The sequence below is a fragment of the Ovis aries genome, chromosome 3 (genome assembly GCF_016772045.2).
Source record: "Ovis aries strain OAR_USU_Benz2616 breed Rambouillet chromosome 3, ARS-UI_Ramb_v3.0, whole genome shotgun sequence".
NCBI classification, from domain to species: domain Eukaryota; kingdom Metazoa; phylum Chordata; class Mammalia; order Artiodactyla; family Bovidae; genus Ovis; species Ovis aries.
The window spans coordinates 22,342,717-22,362,984 of record NC_056056.1 but is presented as its reverse complement, the minus strand read 5'-3'; positions in this window follow the sequence as shown (position 1 = coordinate 22,362,984).

The following is a 20,268-nucleotide window of genomic DNA, read 5'->3' as shown; positions in this document are numbered from 1 at the left end:
GCATTTTCTGGTTTGCAACTCTGTAAACATAGGCTTTGCCAATTCAGCAGCTAAAACTGAGGGAAAGTTCAGGATTGTTTGTGCATAATTGTTGATGGATTACAGGTGAAAGCAAATAAAACCCAGGAAAAGAGAAAGAAAAGTAGAAGTAAGCCTAGCACATTCCTAACAGGTTGATCATGGCTTTGAATTCTTTATTATAAAAAGGAAGGAATGGGATTGGGAAAGCAAGAATGTAAAAGACGAGCAGATTGGCAAAAGGTAGATTGTTTTATTTTATATTTTTAGTTTTGTAATATGATCTTGTGAATGGTATTACTTCCTGTTTTGGGTAAGGGGCTGCTGAGATGGAATAAAGGAGATTCAGAAATAAATGAGATTACTTTTTTTGTTTATTGAGGGTGATTTTATGACAGTAAACAATGTCACATTAAATAATACATAGTTTTCAGCACCTCCAGATATATACCAGGAGAAATGCTACCATAAAATATAAAATCTCAACAAATTTGAAAGGACTGAATTGTACAAAGTTTATTCCAAATTGAGCATAATGAAATCTATCCAGAAATCAATAAATAACAGGAAAAGTCTTCAAACACTTGGAACTAAATGGCCCACTTCTAAATAGTCTACAGGTCCCAGAAGGAGACTCAAAAAGTGCATTGAACTTATTGAAAACTGAAAAACACATATCAAAATTGTGCAACACAACTGAAGTAGTGCTGCCAGGAACATATATGGAGATACCGCTAGTAAGATATATGGGTGTTACATCTGTGTGCTCCGTATTGATGGAATATTTCTGTATCTTGAATGTGGCAATGAAATCATTCATCTGCATATATAATTAAAATATATATAACTATACACACATTCTAATGTCAAATTTCTGGTTTCAATAAGGTACCATAATTACATAAGATGTAACTATTGGAAAAACCTGGGTAAAGGATATACAAAATCTTATATTCTTCTTCTTAAGAATTATCTTAGCAATTCTTGTAATTTTTTTCCTTCTATATTGTGTAGATACATGAAATACTCTGTGATTTTTCCCCTTAGAATTGTAATTGACTATTTAGGATAGACTAATTTGCATATTTGCAAATGACATATATAATTGACCTATGTATCAGCAGCATGATATGTTAACATGTAACTGAGTAGATCAAAATAAAATATTTGAAGATTATTCTGATTTATTTGGAGAAGGAAATGGCAACCCACTCTAGTTTTCTTGCCTGGAGAATCCCATGGATGGGGAAGCTTGGTGGGCTACAGTCCATGGAATTGCAAAGAGTCAGACATGACTGAGCGACTTCACTCACTCACTCACTCACTGATTAATTTAGGTCCCATGAATGTTTCTGTTTTAGTCTTTGTTTACTTGTTTTATATTCTTACAAAATATCCTAAAGAAATGGATTCAGAGTAATCTACAAAGAATGTCCACTGAAATTGCAAGTATATCTTAAATTTGTCTGCCTGTCTAGATTGCTGATGTTACCTCCTTGGTCTAATCCACCCATCCTTCCACAGCTGCCTCCCTCAAATTTCCACATAGCACCTCAAGTGTTTTAATATAGAAAGTCTGTTCACAGCTCTGTTCCTCTCTCTCCTCCAACTTTAAATGCTCCAGAAGCTTTCCACTGACACAGGGTAGTGTATGAAATTAGTGACCTTATTGTGATTAGATTTCAGCTTGAACGTCTTCCTTCTAAATAAGGCTGCTCTAGTAGCTCAGCCTAAAGTATGTAACTTTATGGTTGGATGGTATCACCAACTCAATGGAACTGAGTCTGAGTAAGCTCTAGGAGTTGGTGATGGACAGGGAAGCCTGGCGTGCTGCGGTCCATGGGGACACAGAGTGGTATAGGACTGAATGTCTGAGCTGAAAGTATGTAACTATTCTCTCTCTACCACGTGGCTCTGTTTTAATTCTTGGCATGGTATTTATAGAGGATTTTCTATTATACTTGTTTATTTATTTACTCTTCTCCACAACATGTAAGATCCCTGAAAACAGGTGTTCTTTTTCTGTCAATACTGAATCATTAGTAATAACAGAATGCCCTTGACATTTTTGTCCTTGATATATTTTAGTCACTGTTCTAAATGACAAATGTTTATATATGCACACTTATATGTATATATGAAGTGAAGTCACTCAGTCATGTCCGACTCTTCACAACCCCATGGACTGTAGCCCACCAGGCTCCTCCGTCCATGGGATTCTCCAGGCAAGAATACTGGAGTGGGTTGCTATTTCCTTCTCCAGGGGATCTTCCTGATCCAGGGATCAAACTCAGGTCTCCCACATTGCAGGCAGACGCTTTAACCTCTGAGCTACCAGGGAAACCTATAGTATGTATATATGTATATATAGTTGTATTATATAGTTGTATATATTTATGATGTATAAGTAACATCACTTCAAATATATATTTTCATATATATTTAATATTCAAGTATATTTGAAGTGCTGTTAAACACTAATAATGTTTGTGATATAAACACTAATGTGTTAACTATTTATAGTATCACTATGAATATGTATTATAATTCCTATCATATTTTAAGGTTGAAAAACTGTATGGAGAAAGTAAGTGAATTCCTCAAGATCATAAAATCCATTAAGTTGCTGAGAAGAATTTGAAACCAATCAGCCTGGCTCTGGAGTCTTTATTCTTAATACCTAAGTTAGTGCATCTAGAACTGGTCTAGACCGGAATAGGTTTTTAATTAATATTTGTTTACTCAGTGAAAATGTTGAACTGGCTCCCTGGAAGAGGTGATTGTGTTTTGAGAAAGCATATTATAGAGTTTGCTTACTAGATTAAGTATTTTATAGATAGAAATTTACTTATGAACTATTTTGAGGGTAGCAATCTGCAAATTAGAACTTTATTATTTACTAATGAATGCTAATTTATTAATTTAAATCATTCTCACTGTAAATGTATAAAATTATATCCTGAGCATATAGAGAATAAATTTTCTCTTCAGAGCACAAATTAATAATCACATCGGTGAGCTTTAACAAAGCACATCAGTATCCATTTAAAAAATCATAATACCCAATATACATGTGATTTCATAATACATACTTAATATTTTATAAACTACCTTGAAAAATGTCTATAGCAATGCAAGCTTCATCATTTAGCATGGCCTGAATAATTTGGGGGCTTTCCTAGTGGCTCAGAATCCACCTGCCAGTGCAGGAGATGGACATTTGATACTTTGGTCAGGAACATCCCCTGGAGAAGGAAATTGTGACCCACTCCAATATTCCTGCCTGGAAAATCTCATAGACAGAGGAGCCTGGGTGGCTATTATGCATGGAGTTACAAAAGAGTTGGACACAACTTAGCAACTAAACAATAACAAAAAATAATTTTTAACACATTTAACATGTTCTACTTTTGGGGAAATACAAAAACCTGCCACAGCCTTGACTCTGGGAAACATAGAGCCTGACCTTGGTTTATAGGGCCTCCTATGACAAGGAGATTAACTGCATATTAACTTGCATTCTTCCCCCCATATTTTGGATACTGTTAATTGAAATGGGATTTAGAAAATATAATTGCTTTCTGTGAATGACAGCTATTCTCAGATGAAAGCAATGTTAGCAACTGAAGAACAATAAAGTTGCTTTTGTTATGGAATTCCCTGTTGGCTCAGATGGTAAAGAATCTGCCTGCAATGCAGGAGATGTGAGTTCAATCCCTGGAGAAGGAAATGGCAACCCATTCCAGTATTCTTGCCTGGGAAATCCCACGGACAGAGGAGCCTGGTGGGATACAGTCCATAGGGTCACAAAGAGTTGGACATAACTGAGCGACTAACACTTTCGCTTCATGTCCTTAGTCAATATCGCTCATGTTAGTATGAATATATTAAAAAACTTATCAAGGAAGATATTTTGTTAGCTATCTAGGCAGCTAGTTTTATTTGTATTGTTACCTATGAATCATAAAAGGAGATGCTTCTATAACTGTATTGACAGTGGTGGAGAATGCAGCACTAAATACCAAGTCTTATACATAGAGCCTATAGGGTGTTATCATTTTCAGTTTTAACAATGACTCCATTGTATTATCCCCATTCACTAGTATATAATTGGGATTCAATGAGCCTAAACAATTTTGTGCAAGTTCACATACCTAGTCACTGCAAAGATAGGAGCCAAGGCTCAATCTCGTTCACATGTCAAATGTGAATGAAAGTCATCATTACTTTTAATTGTCTGCTGCACTAGATACTAATCAATATGAAAACTACTTGTTTCATACATCTGAGATTTTATAGACACTATTATTGTTGTCTTGAATACGGTCTCCCCATTTTCTTTGGCTTACAAGCCTCTCTGTGTAATTCATAACCTATTTAAGATAATAAAAGATCAGTTTAAGACTGCTTGGAATTTGCCTATAAATAAAATTCTCTCTCTTCTTTATACTTTGTACAAATTTTATTATCATGTCTTTCTTGGTGGCTCAGACAGTAAAGAATCCTCCTGCAGGAGACCTGGGTTTGATCCCTGGGTTGGGAAGATCCCCTGGAGAAGAGACCAGCTACCCACTCCAGAATTCTGACCTGGAGAATCCCCATGGGCAGAGAAGTCTTGGGCTACAAAAGGCTTACAGGGTCACAGAGTGGGACACAACTGAGCCACTAAGCACAGCACAGAGTGGTTGTCCTGACTTGTTTGTAAATCTGTACTCACTTCTGAACCATGAGACCTAGAAGACCAAAGCCTGAGTGATAATGGTGGAGTAAAACGTAAATGTTTGTTAAAGTAGAATACAATTGGAATGAGAAGACCTTCAGATTCTATTCTTGTTTGTTAATTATGACCAGATTAAGTCTATCTGTCAACAGGGTAATAAAACCCCATCTGTCTCTAACCCCTTCCTATGAATTAATCAAAGAGGAATGAATTTGTGATCATTGAAGAGCTTTGAAACTGAGGGTATAATGTCTTATGTTTTAATATAATTTTTTTTCAGTTTTGAAAAAATTTCTACACACGAATTTGTAACATACCAGTTACTAAGAATGATAGTTTATTATTAAAGATCACTGTAAAATTTCAAGATAATAAGGTTAGAAGAAATATCTGTGAACTCAAAGGAAAGGTCTAATAGTATTCTCTGAAATAGTCCTTCTTTTGTTAATGTGTTGGAAATTTCTCTCAAGACTCAATTCAGTCAACATCTATACTTTCCTGTACATCCAAGCATGGCACAACTTTAGCATACACATTTCAGTATGTTTGTTTGAGATCTTCACTAACTGTTACTTCTGTGAGGAATTCTTTGTATCTTCTATATAATCATTTCTCCAGCACCTAGAATAGAAGTTGTTAAATGGTAAATACTCACTCCTTTGCCTTTCGATTCTCGTCTATTCACAGCTATTTGTAGAGCCTCTTCAGACAACCATTTTGCCTTTTTGCATTTCTTTTCCTTGGGGGTGGTTTTGATCTCTGCCTCCTGCACAATGTCACGAACCTCCATCCATAGTTCTTCAGGCAATCTGTCTATCAGATCTAATTCCTTGAGTCTATTTGTCACTTCCACTGTATAATCGTAAAGAATTTGATTTAGGTCATACCTGAATGGTAAGTGGTTTTCCCTACTTTCTTCAATTTAACTCTGAATTTGGCAATAAGGATTTCATGGTCTGTGCCATAGTCAGCTCCCAGTCTTGTTTTTGCTGACTGTATAGAGCTTCCCCATCTTTGGCTGCAGAGAATATAATCAATATGATTTCCGTATTAACCATATGGTGATGTCCATCTGTAGAGTCTTCTCTTGTGTTGTTGGAAGAGTGTGTTTCCTATGACCAGTGCCTTCCCTTGGCAAAACTCTATTAGCCTTTGCCTTGCTTCATCCTGTACTCCAAGGCCAAATTTTCCTGTTACTCCAGGTATAGGAATACCTGACCACCTGACCTCCCTCTTGAGAAATATGTATGCAGTTCAGGAAGCGACAGTTAGAAATGGACATGGAACCACAGACTGGTTCCAAATAGGGAAAGGAGTACATCAAGGCTGTTTATTGTCACCCTGTTTATTTAACTTATATGCAGAGTACATCATGAGAAATGCTGGACTAGATGAAGCACAAGCTGAAATCAAGATAGCTGGGAGAAATATCAACAAGCTCAGATATGCAGAGGACACCACCCTTATGGCAGAAAGTGAAGAACTAATGAGCCTCTTGATGAAAGTGAAAGAGGAGAGTGAAAAAGTTGGCTTCAAACTCAACATTCAAAAACTAAGATCATGGCAGCTGGTCCCATCACTTCATGGCAAATAGATGGGGAAACAGTGACAGACTTTATTTTGGGGGGCTCCAAAATCACTGCAGATGGTGATTGCAGCCATGAAATTAAAAGATATTTGCTCTTTGGAAGAAAAGTTATGACCAACTTAGCTTATTAAAAAGCAGAGACATTACTTTGCCAGCAAAGTTCCGTCTAGTCAAACCTATAGTTTTCCCAGTAGTCACATATGGACGTGAAAGTTGGACTATAAAGAAAGCTGAGCACTGAAGAACTGATGCTTTTGAACTGTGGTGTTGGAGAATACTCTTGAGAGTTCCTTGAACTGCAAAGAGATCCAACCAGTCCATCCTATAGGAAATCAGTCCTGAATATTCATTGGAATCACTGATGATGAAGCTGAAACTCCAATCTTTTGGCCACCTGGTGCAAAGAACTGACTCATTTGAAAAGACCCTGATGCTAGGAAGGATTGAAAGTGGGAGGAGAAGGGGATGACAGAGGATGAGATGGTTGGATGGCATTACCGATTGAATGGACATGAGTTTGTGTAAACTCCAGGAGTTGGTGATAGATAGGGAGGCCTGATGTGCTGCAGTCCATGGGGTCACAAAGAGTTGGATACAACTGAGTGACTGAACTGAACTGAAACACTCACTAATCACATGATTTGAAGTTATAAATATATGACATGAATGGCTTGCAATATAATATATAATTATACATTTTAAAGCATGATCGTGTATATGTGTATTATAGGTATACACACACAAAGTATCCACACAAATTGAAAATTACTTTAGAACATTAGTGATGGTGTTTATTTCAGTCTCATGTTACAAAAACCTAGCACTTCTGATAGTTGGTAAATATTAATTGAATAGAATGAAGCACCTACTCAGAACATTCCCCTGTTCATCATACAGCTCTCTATAAATCCAGTACCAAATACAGTATGTACCTATTAACCACAAATATTTAACTCACTGAAAATTGAATAATTAAAAATATTAAAATCACTAAAGACTAGTTAAAATAGACTATAGTTGTTAGATATCCAGTGGCTCAAGGGCTGTTGTTTTACTTATATGGATGCTTTCCATAATTTTTTTACAAATTCATTTTTGTACCTAGAAAATCCAGAAAGGAACTAAGCTTAATCAAATTATTAAATCAACTGTTGTTTAGTATAATTTTTTTTATTGATATTTCAAAAAGAATGGCTGGATTCTTTATCAGAAGGTGCTGTTATAAGCCCATTGTACTACTTTAATTCTCCAATGATAGGTTAGGTTTTGCCTATGAAAGAAATGGCATTGATTGCCTCCTTTATTATTCTTTTTTTAAGAGCAGAGATAAACTTAAAGCATTCAGTTGTGATGATTTAATGAATCTATTGCTAATGAATAAAGGGAGTATTTGCTGAATAAAAAGTTTTTGTGTTATTAAACTATATGATAAAAAATAGATATACACACATAGTTTTATATACATTGAGATATGCCCCAAATTCAGGAGATTAAAGCTTGCATCTCTCTCTAGTTCAGTGACTGAGAGATTTTTCAAATTATTTAGTTATAGCTTAGTATTTACTTCAACATCACTGAAAATGATTTTAGCATAAATTTAGCATTGAAATTTCATTGAGTTTTGAAGATTTTGATGAGTCCAAAGTGCTTAGCATCCATGGAAGGGATTAGAAGGGAAACAGTCAACAAACAATTGGCAGTGGCTATATTATATATGACAGTAAAATTCAGACCCAGAACTTCTGCAGTAACCAGTTCAGGAATCCAAACCACAATCAGCAATCAACACCAAAACATAAGAACTGAGTCAATGACACCTATGTCCCTATTTTATTTGTCCTGGTTTTCAAGACCCAAATTGATCACTAAGATATCCTGCTGCCCACCTTCAGCTTCTCTGTGCCAAAAACCTCCAATCAAAGCAGACCGCCTGTATAGGTTCATCCGGCCACATGTGATTGTTTACAGCCTCCCAACCTGAGAGGCACAAGATATTTCAGACTTACTAAAGGCAAATTCTTTTGGGAAGTTAGAAATTATTACTACAGTGGGTTGGTTAGGGATTATATTGGTGAAGGGTGTTTTTTTCATTTGTTATGCCAATAATTGCTGCTAATTCCCTGCCCTGGGTGTGACAAGGGTGTCTCAGGTCAAACCTCTCTGCTGGCAAACTAGCTTGTGTGACAGGATTATCCATACTCCTGCCACTAAGCACATGATTGTTTATTAGCTGTCAACCATATACAGCACAGAGAGTTTGGAGTATTTTGAAAGTCTTAATTAGCATAGGGCTTTTCTCATTGTTGAGTCAATGATTGCTGCCAGGCCTCTGTATCCTTAGGTAACTGAGAATATATTAATCAATGTATCTGGAATATAGAAAATGAAATATAGTAGTTTTTAAGGTTACAATACTAGACTTTTTGAGTTAATGAATTTTCTCTTTTGTAATAGATCACTGTACTTTGTTATAAATCACTGTGTCCTTGCTGTATAAAGATGTAACTTTATCACTATCTTAAGACTAAATAGATCTTAAGGGGAACATGGTGAAAGGATTTTCATTTGTTGGGCTGGTGTTTGCTGCTGAATCTCCATATTCCCTGCCCTTAGAATGAATATAACTAACGTATAGGAGAAATAAGTATTAACCTTTAAGATTAATCATGTTAACCTTGGTTTAAATACATTCCTTTCTTGATTGTAACTCACTACACCCTCACCCTATAGGAATGCAACTTTATTTGGAGGGTGGTGCCTGGTTTAAGAAAAAACACTCTTGGAAAAAATAAGTTTTTTGGTTATCAGAAAGAAAGGGTAGTAAAATGTCGGCAGGCCTCATGGCCAGAAGATGATGTAAAACCCCTAAGATCTTTTTTTTATGTAAAGCCCCTGATTTTGATAAAGGTCAGGACTGCTGACCCCCGCGTGACTCTGTATTCATCCCTATGTGTAACAAAAGGTATATAAGCAAACCCCCAAAAATAAAGAAATGGGATCAGTTCCTGGAAAGACTCATTCCCCCATGTTGTTCTTTCTTGCTCCCTGTTTTTCTGGCTGAATTCCCATCTGGAAAGTGGGTGCTCGCCATGTCTACTTACTTGTCCCAGTTTTCAAGCCCACGTGAAAAGGAGCCCAAGGAGGGGCACCTTCTAATATTCAAGTGGCACCGGTGGCCCAATGTAGATGGTGCAAATTCCTTGCCTTGGAATTTTATTGGTATCCCATGTAAACCAAGTTATTCAGCCTCTTTTTCTCTCCTACTATTTTCTGGCCGAATTCCCATCTGGTGCATGGGTATCCACCAAGCCTGCTAATTTTGCCTGGGCTTCTAAGATCAGACTCGGGGGGCCTCAGTGCCTCCTCTCCTTCAGGAGAATGGGAAGATGCCTGCGGCCTACGTAGGTGATGATTGGTATTCCATGTAAACCAAGTTATTCAGCCTCTTTTTCTCTGCTAATTTTCTAATCCCTCTCTATCTGTAATTAAATAAGTTATTTTCAAGGACGCTGACTCTGTCCCCACCTTTGAATCACCCTGGATCCAGCGGGGCTGGACCCCGGCACAAAAACACAAATATACATGTATTATTTCTCAGATTATTTTCCATTATAGCTTGTTGCCAGATATTGAATATAGTTCCCTGTGCCTGAAAAAATCCCGTGGACAGAGGAGCCTGGTAGGCTGCAGTGCATGGGGTCGCTAAGAGTCAGACACGACTGAGCGACTTCACTTTCACTTTTCACTTTCATGCATTGGAGAAGGAAATGGGAACCCACTCCAGTATTCCTGCCTAGAGAATCCCAGGGATGGCGGAGCCTGGTGGGCTGCCATCTATGGGGTCGCACAGAGTCAGACAGGACTGAAACAACTTAGCAGTAGCAGTGAAGTCGCTCAGTCGTATCCAGCTCTTTGCGACCCATAGACTGTAGCATACCAGGCTCCTCTGTCCATGGGATTTTCCAGGCAACAGTACTGGAGTGGATTGCCATTTCCTTCTCCAGGGGATCTTCCCTACCCAGGGCTCAAACTCAGGTCTCCCACAGTGTAGACAGACTCAGTGCTATATTGTAGGCCCTTGTTATTTACCTATTTTATATGTAACAGTGTGTATATGTTAGTTCCAAACTCCTAGTTTATCTTTCTACCTCCCCACTATCGTCTCTTTGGTAACCATAAGTTGTTTCCTATGTCTATATTTCTGTTTTGTAAATAAGTTCATTTGTATCATTTTTTTTAAGATTACACATGTAAGCAATATCATATGATATTTGTCTTTCTGTCTGTCCTTCTTCACTTAGTATGATAATCTTTAGGTCTATCCGTGTTGCTGTATGTAGCTGCTTCATGTCTTGGCTATTGTAATTAGTGTAGCTCTGAAGATTAGGGTCCGTGTATCTTTTTGAATTAAAGTTTTCTCCAGTTATATACCCAATCCTGGGATTGTAGGATCATAAAGTAACTCTTTGTTTTGTTTCGTTTTGAATAAACCTCCATACTGTTCTCCATAGTGACTGTACCAATTTGCATTTCCATTATCAGTATAGGAGGGTTCCTTTCTCTCAACACCTTTTCTAGCGCTTATTATTTATAGACTTTTTAATGACAGCAGTTTTGACTGGTGTAACACAAACCTCACTGTAGTTTTTATTTTCATTTTTCTTGAGCATCTTTTCATTAGCTTTTTGGCCTTCTGTATATATTTTTTGGAAGAGTGTCTGTTAGGTCTTATGCCCACTTTTTGATTGGGTTGCTTGCTTTTTTAATATTAAGCAGTATGAGTTGCTTGTATATTTTGGAAATTAGTCCCTTGTCAGTAGCATTGTTTGCAAATATTTTCTCCCAGTCCACAGGTTGTCTTTTCATTTTGTTTATGGTTTCCTTTGATATGCAAAAGCTGTTAAGTTTAATTAGGTCCTATTTGTTTATTTTTGTTTTCATTTCCATCATTTTAAGAGATGAATCCCCAAAAATTATATTGCTGCAATTTATATCAAAGAGTATTTTTCCTATATTTTCCTCTAGTAACCTATCTTCCATTTAGATCCTTAATCCGTTTTGAGTTTATTTTGTATATGGTGTTAGAGTATGTTGTAACTTTATTCTTTTACATGTATCTGTCTAGTTTTCCGAGCACCACTTATTTAAGAGAATGTCTTTTCTCCAGTGTATAGTCCTGCCTCCTTTGCTTTAGATTAATTGATCCTAGTACATGGGTTTATTTCTGGGCTTTCTATCCCGTTCTATTGATCTATTTGTCTGTTTTGTGCCAGTACCATGCTGTAGCTTTGTAGTCTGAAGTCAGAGAGTGTGATTCCTCCAGCTCCATTTTTCTTCCTCAAGATTACTTTGGCTACTCGAGGTCTTTTGTGTTTACTTACAAATTAAAAGAAAATTTTTTGCTGTCTCACAGAAAGGGTTATCATTACCATCTTTCTAAATTCCATATATATGTGTTAGTATACTGTATTGGTGTTTTTCTTTCTGGCTTACTTCTCTCTGTATAATTGGCTCCAGTTTCATCCACCTCATTAGAACTGATTCAAATGCATTCTTTTTAATGGCTGAGTAATACTCCATTGTGTATATGTACCACAGATTTCTTATCCATTCATCTGCTGATGGACATTTAGGTTGCTTCCATGTCCTGGCTATTATAAACAGTGCTGCAAAACCAATACAGTATTGTGAAGTAAAATAAAGTAAAATTAAAAATATAAATATAAATAAATAATAAAAATTATTCTAGGTACATAAAAAATCTATATTTTTATAGGGACTGCATTGAGTCTACAGATTGCACTTGATAGTATGGTCATTTCAACAATATTGATTCTTCCAATCCAAGAACACAGTATATCTTTCCATATGTTCATGTTGTCTTAAGCTTCTTTAATCATCATCTTATAGTTTGCAGACTACATATCTTTTGCCTCCCAGCTAGGTTTATTTCTAGATTTTGGGGGGAGGAGCTTGTTTTTTTTTTAATTAATTTATTTTAATTGGGGGCTAATTATTTTACAATATTGTGGTGGTTTTGGCCATGCATTGACATGAATCAGCCACAGGTTGTACATGTGTTGCCCCTCCCAAACCCCTTCTCCCACCTCCCTCCCCATCCCACCCCTCGGTTGTCCCAGTACACCAGCTTTGGGTGCCCTGTTTCATGTATTGAACTTTTTTTAAAATGTGATAGTAACTGAGATTGTTTTACTTTCTCTTTCTGATATTTTGCAATTGGTATATAGAAATGCCACATATTTTTGCATATTACTTTTTCTATCCAGGAACTTTACCCAATTCACTGATGAGCTCTCCTAGTTTTCTTCTAGTATCTTTAGGATTTTATATGTATAGTACATGTCATCTGCAAACAGTGAAAGCTTTACTTCTTTTCCAATTTGGATTCCTTTATTTATTTTTCTTCTCTGATTGCTGTTTTATATACTATGGAATTAGATATTTCTTTGAGTAATATTTTAAATATACCAATTTAAATTAGTAAAAGGAAAAATTATATACCCCAAGATGTAGATGTCATGAAGCCATGTTTTTAATTAAAGATAAAAATCTGATCAAGTTTGTATTCAATTCAAAACTCTCACATGTCTTTCTAGAGAACTTTCTTAAAATTATTTATTTTGGCCATTCTTTGGTTGGTGTTAGGTAAATGTACTTTGGGAAATAAAAGTAATTTTGATGGCACTGGCCTGTAGTATAAAATAAGATTAAATCCTTTAAAATATTTTCCAGCCTCATCTTCTACTTCTTGAAGGTTACATTCTCTATTCATACTGAAGTAGTCACAATTCGGGGAAACATTTAATTCTTTTAAATTCCTGGAAGCCAATTTAATTCAATATAATAAATAAGTCCTAAATGTCTAACAAGCTCAGTACCAAGATTCAGAGTCTATATCTCTGTCCTGGAGTTCACATCTTGCTGAAATGGGCATTTTCTCTAATTTGACTGTTCTTTCTAACTGATGAAATTCCTGTCTCTTTGTGCATGTGTGTGTGTGATCAAGTTCCTCTACTCAATAAAGCCTTTGCTAATTCATCTAGGCAAAATCAATCATTCCCAGTTCTGAGTTTCCAGAAGAATATCTGTATGTCTCTTCCAGGGCGATCACTTTGCATTGTTTATGCAAAGTACCATTGTTTATGGTACTTTTTGTCAAAACTCTTTAAACCCTTTCTATAGACAATACATTATGTGGCACTTTACACACTTTAGTTTTTCTGTATATAACCTGTGGAGTAGGCGAGTAGGCATACTCAATATCACCATTCACATGAGAATAAACTGAGGATTAACAAACTTTATTAATTTTTAAAAATCCTATAATGGGCAGGTGTAGAATCAGGATTCCAACTCAGACTGTCCAGTCCAGCACTTCAGTGATTCTTGCATCTTCCCATACATAGAGAAATGCTAAAGTCATTAAATTGAGATGTCTATTTCCTTTGTGATTTACAGTAATATTTTTACTTTTTTCCCCAGCAAAAGTTCCTATATATAGTGGCTCCTCTTTTACCTCTTCGGGCAATTCCTCGGAGTTATCTGAGAAACTAACTCCAGGGCTATAGTTTTTAATAAGGTCCCTGAATAAAATTTAACTCATAACTTTATGTTGTGAATTTTTCTTCAGTTGCCACTACCAAAATGAATATAGTTTTTGCTAATACACATTTTGACCAGTTTCTGACCTTGCTTTGAAAGTAAAAGTGTTAGTAGCTCATTCCTATCTGACTCTGTGACCTCATGGACCGTAGCCTGCCAGGCTCTTCTGTTCATGGTATTCTCCAGGTAAGAATAATGGAGCTGATTGTCATTTCCTTCTCCAAGGAATCTTCCCAACTCAGGAATCAAACCCAGGTCTCCTGCATTGTAGGCAGATTCTTTACCATCTGAGCTACCAGGAAATACCTTACTTTAGAGCATTTCATAAAGAAACTCATATAATCTTTGTATTTCTTTTGTTGATGTAAAGAATGCTATTGACAGCAAATTTGAAGACTAATTCTCTGAAAAAAAAATTTAGAGAACACATTTGGGTAGTTGGGTGACATTTGACTGGGTAGCTTAGGAACAATTTAACATTTAGATTTTCTAGCATAGTTAACAACATCTCACAGAATTATGTGTCAAAACTGTCAATCGAAGGACTTATTTTGATTCCAAACTTGTAGGTTTTTGAAACATCACTTATAGAATTTATTTAAAGATATATACATATATTATTTGTGCATGTATTTTATTTGCAAAAATGACTCACTGTTTGCAGCACTTATAGCTGGAACTCACACTTGCAGCATGGCAGCAGAAAGATTAAGCAGATCAGATTATTGGCCTGTTATGTGTCCCCTGCCCTGCCCCCACATTTTGTATGCTCCACAGGCTACGAATATCTTCACACTTTTAGATGGCTGAGAAATTTTAAAAAGCAGTATGTAATGATGCTTAAAATTCATATAAAGCTCAAATTTTAATGTCCATAAATAAGTTTTTGCTGAAACAAAGCCATGTCTATTCAATTGTGTATGTCTAGATGCAAAGACACAGTTGAATAGCTGCACTTGCAAGGACCATAACTTAAACTCTTTACTGTCTGGCCATTTACAGAAAAAGTTTATTGTTGCCTGGACTAAATCATGATCACTTCTCTTATGTGCTCTTGTCCTTGTTCTGAGAAATACCAACCTTAAACTTTGACTTAGTATGTAGCTCTTAATACTTTTGATTTGACAATAGCGATTCCTTCAAAGCATTAATGTTTCTGTGTTCTCGTTGTTGTTCAGTTGCTCAATCATGTCTGACTTTTGCGATCCCATGGACTTCAGCACACCAGGCTTCCCTGTTTATCACCAACTCCCAGGGCTTGCTCAAACTCATGTCCATTGACTGCTGATGCCGTGCAACCATCTCCTTCTCTGTTGCTGCCTTCTCTTCCTGTCTTCAATCTTCCCCAGCTCAGGGTCTTTTTCAATGAGTTGGCTCTTTGAATCATTGCAGCTTTAGCATCAGTCCTTCCAATGACTATGCAGAGTTGATTTCCTTTAGGATTGACTGATTTGATCTCCTTGAAGTCTGAGGGACTCTCGAGTCTTCTCCAGCACCACAGCTCAAAAGCGTCAGTTCTTCAGTGTTCAGCCTCCATTATGGTGCAACGTTCACGTCCGTACATGACTACTGGAAAAACCATAGCTTTGACTAGATGGAACTTTGTTGGCAAAGTAATGGCTCTACTTTTTAATACGCTGTCTAGGTTGGTCATAGATTTTCTTCCAAGGAGCAAGCATCTTTTAAGTTCATGGCTGCAGTCGCCATCTACAGTGATTTTGGAGCCCTCCCTCCACCCCCAAAATAAAGTCTGCTACTGTTTCCCCATCAATTTGCCATGAAGGAATGGGGCCAGCTGCCATGATCTTTTTTTATTTTATTATTTATTTATTTTGCAACAATTTCCTTAGGATTTATTGACTTAGAATTGCTTGTCCTGACACCAAATATCCAATCTGCCACTCTTTTGGGTAATTATTTTTACTATTTTTATTTTTTTACTTTGCAATATTGTATTGGTATTGCCATACATCAACATGAATCCACCATGGGTGTACACATGTTCCTCATCCTGAACCCTCCTTCCACCTCCCTCCCCTTACCATCTCTCTGGGTCATCTCAGTGCACCAGCCCCAAGCATCCTATATCATGTATCGAACCTGGACTGGCCATTCATTTCATATATGATATTATACATGTTTCAATGCCATTCCCCCAAATCATCCCACCCTCTCCCTCTCCCACAGAGTCCAAAAGACTGTTCTATACATCTGTGTATCTTTTGTTGTCTTGGATACAGGGTTATCGTTACCATCTTTCTAAATTCCATATATATGCGTTAGTATACTGTATTGGTGTTTTTCTTTCTGGCTTACTTCACTCTGTATAATAGGCTCCAGTTTCATCCACCTTATTAGAACTAATTCAAATGTATTCTTTTTAATGGCTGAGTAACACTCCATTGTGTATATGTACCACGGCTTTCTTATTGATTCATCTGCTGATGGACATCTAGGTTGATTCCATGTCTTTAGCTATTGTAAACAGTGCTGCGATGAACATTGGAGTACACATGTCTCTTTCAATTCTGTTTTCCTTGGTGTGTATGCCCAGTAGTGGGACTGCTGGGTCACAAAACAGTTCTATTTCCAGTCTTTTAAGGAATCTCCACACTGTTCTTCATAGTGGCTGCACCAGTTTGCATTCCCACCAACTGTGTGAGTGGGTTCCCTTTTCTCCACACTCTCTCCAGCATTTATTGCTTGTAGACTTTTGGATAGCAGCCATTCTGACTGGTGTGAAATGGTACCTCATTGTGTCTTTGATTTGCATTTCTCTGATAATGAGTTACCTCATCTCATTCGTGTCACCTCTAACTCCCTACTCCGTCTTCTCTTCTCCATGTAACTCTGTGAACCTCTCTGGGTGTCCCTCACTGTGGATAAACTTTTCATCTTTAACCTAGATGTTTTATCAATGGTGCTATATAGATGGAGATGTCTTGAGGCTACTGTAAAAATAATACTGAAAACCAGAAGCAGGAGGCTTAAGTCCAAACCCTGAGAATACCAGAGAACTTCTGACTCCAGGGAATATTAATTGACAGGAGCTCATCAAATGCCTGCATCCCTACACTGAAACCAAGCACCACCCAAGGGCCAACAAGTTCCAGAGCAAGACATACCACACAAATTCTCCAGTAATACAGGAACACAGCACTGAACTTCAATATACAGGCTGCCCAAAGTCACTCCAAACCCACTGACATCTCATAACTCATTACTGGACACTTCATTGCACTCCAGAAAGAAGTAATCCAGCTCCACCCACCAGAACTTCGACACAAGCTTCCCTTACCAGGAAACCTTGACAAGCCACCCGTACAACCCCACCCACAGTGAGGAAACTCCACAATAAAGAGAACTCCACAAACTTCCAGAATACAGAAAGTCCACCTCAAACACAGCAATATAAACAAGATGAAGAGACAGAGGGATACCCAGCAGGTAAAGGAACAGTATAAATGACCACCAAACCAAACCAAAAGAGGAAGAGATAGGGAATCTACCTGATAAAGAATTCCAAATAATAATAGTGAAAATGATCCAAAGTCTTGAAGTCAAAATGGAATCACAGATAAATAGCCTGGAGACAAGGACTGAGAAGATGTAAGAAAGGTTTAACAAGGACCTAGAAGAAATAAAAAGAATCAATATATAATTAATAATGCAATGAATGAAATAAAAAAAAACACTCTAGAGGGAACAAATAGTAGAATAAGGGAGGCAGAAGATAAGATTAGTGAAATAGAAGATAGAATGGTAGAAATAAGTGAATCAGAGAGGGAAAAAGAAAAATGAATTAAAAGAAATGAGGACAATCTCAGAGACCTCCAGGACAATGTTAAATGCCCCAACATTCGAATCATAGGAGTCCCAGAAGAAGAAGACAAAAAGAAAGACCATGGGAAAATATTTGAGGAGATAATAGTTGAAAACGTCCCTAAAATGGGGAAGGAAATAATCAGCCAAGTCCAAGAAATCCAGAGAGTCCCAAACAGCATAAACCCAAGGCAAAACACCCCAAGACACATATTAATCAAATTAACAAAGATCAAACACAAATAATAGATATTAAAAACAACAAGGGACAAACAACAAATAACACACAAGGAGATTCCCATAAGGATAACAGCTGATCTTTCAATAGAAACTCTTCAAACCAGGAGGGAATGACAAGACATACGTAAAGTGGTGAAATAAAATAATCTACAGCCCAAATTACTGTACTCAGAAAGGATCTCATTCAAATATGAAGGAGAAATCAAAAGCTTTACAGACAAGCAAAAGCTGAGAGAATTCAGCACCACCAAACCAGCTCTCCAACAAATGCTAAAAGATCTTCTCTAGAAAGGAAACACAAAAAGGGTGTATAAACTCGAACCCAAAACAATAAAGTAAATGGCAAAGGGGTCATACTTATCAATAATTACCTTAAACATAAATGGGTTGAATGCCCCAACCAAAAGACAAAGACTGGCTGACTGGATATAAAAATAAGATCTCTATATATGTTGTCTACAAGATACCCACCTCAAAATAGAGGACACCTACAGACTGAAAGTGAAGGGCGGAAAAAAGATATTTCATTCAAATGAAGACCAAAAGAAAGCAGGAGTAGCAATACTCATATCAGATAAAATAGACTTTAAAACAAAGGCTGTGAAAAGAGACGAAGGACAGTACATAATGATCAAAGGATCAATCCAAGAGGAGATATAGCAATTATAAATATATATGCACACAACAAAGGAGCACCACAATATGTAACACAAATGCTAGCAAGTATGAAAGGGGAAATTAACAATAACACAATAATAGTTGGAGACTTTAATACCCCACTCACGCCTATGGACAGACCAACTAAACAGAAAATTAACAAAGAAATGCAAACTTTAAATGATACAATAGACCAGTTAGACCTAATTGATATCTATAGGACGTTTCACCACAAAACAATGAATTTCACCTTTTTCTCAAGCGCACATGGAACCTTCTCCAGGATAGATCACATCCTGGACTATAAATCTAGCCTTGGTAAACACAAAAAAATTGAAATCATTCCAAGCATCTTTTTTGACCACAATGCAGTAAGATTAGATCTCAATTACAGGAGAAAAACTATTAAAAATTCCAACATATGGAGGCTGAACAACACACTTCTGGATAAGGAACAAATCACAGAAGAAATCAAAAAGAAATCAAAATATGTATAGAAATGAATGAAAATGAAAACACAACCCCAAACCAATGGGACACTGATCTTCGCTTTTAGAATGTTGAGTTTTTAAGCCAGGTTTTTCACTCTCCTCTTTCTCCTTCATTGAGGCTCTTTAGTTCTTTTTCACTTTCTTCCATTAGGATGGTGTGTGCATATCTGAGGTTATTGATATTTCTCCTAGCATTCTTGATTCCAGCTTGTGCTTCACCCAACCTGGCATTTCATGTGACGTACACTACATTTAAGTTAAATAAGCACGGTGACAACATACAACCTTGACATACTCCTTTTCCAATTTGGAACCAGTCCATTGTTCCATGTTCAGTTCTAACTGTTGCTTCTTGGCCTGCATACAGGTTTCTCAGGAGGTAAGTAAGGTAGTCTGGCATTCCCATATCTTTAAGAATTTTCCACAGTTTTATTTGATCCACACAGTCAAAGGATTTAGCATAGCCAATAAAACAAAAGTAGATGTCTTTCTGGAAATCTGTTGCTTTTTCTATAATCCAACAGATGTTAGCAATTTGATCTCTGGTTCCTCTGCCTTTTCTAAATCCAATTTGAACATCTGGAAGATCTTGGTGAATTTTTTTAATTTTTGCTTTTTTTTTTTTTTTTTTTTACAATTTCTGAACTGAAGTTCCTCTCAGGGTTTGAGATTTAGATGTGCATGTTTTAAGAAACATGGGGACGAAATTCCCAAATGGAAGCACTGTTCTCAGACATACAGGCAGTCATGTAGACCCCTACCAGAATGGGGGTCTTCTCTCTTCTCCATATGGAATGCAGACAGAACAAGAGGTGACCCTTATATGAAGTGAATCTGTCATATCACCAAACTTTCAATGCTGGATTTCCTGGGTCTTCTTTAATCTTAGTCACAGGGCCTTCTATTATTTAAACAACAATTTTGTTGTTCAATCACTCAGTCGTGTCTGACGCTCTGTGACCCCATAAACTGCAGCAAGCCAGGATAGGGTTCCCTGTCCTTCACCAACTTCTGGAGCTTGCTTAAACTCATGTCCATTAAGTCGGTGATGACATCCAACCATTTCCTCCTCTGTTGTCCCTTTCTCATCCTGTCTTCAATCTTTCCCA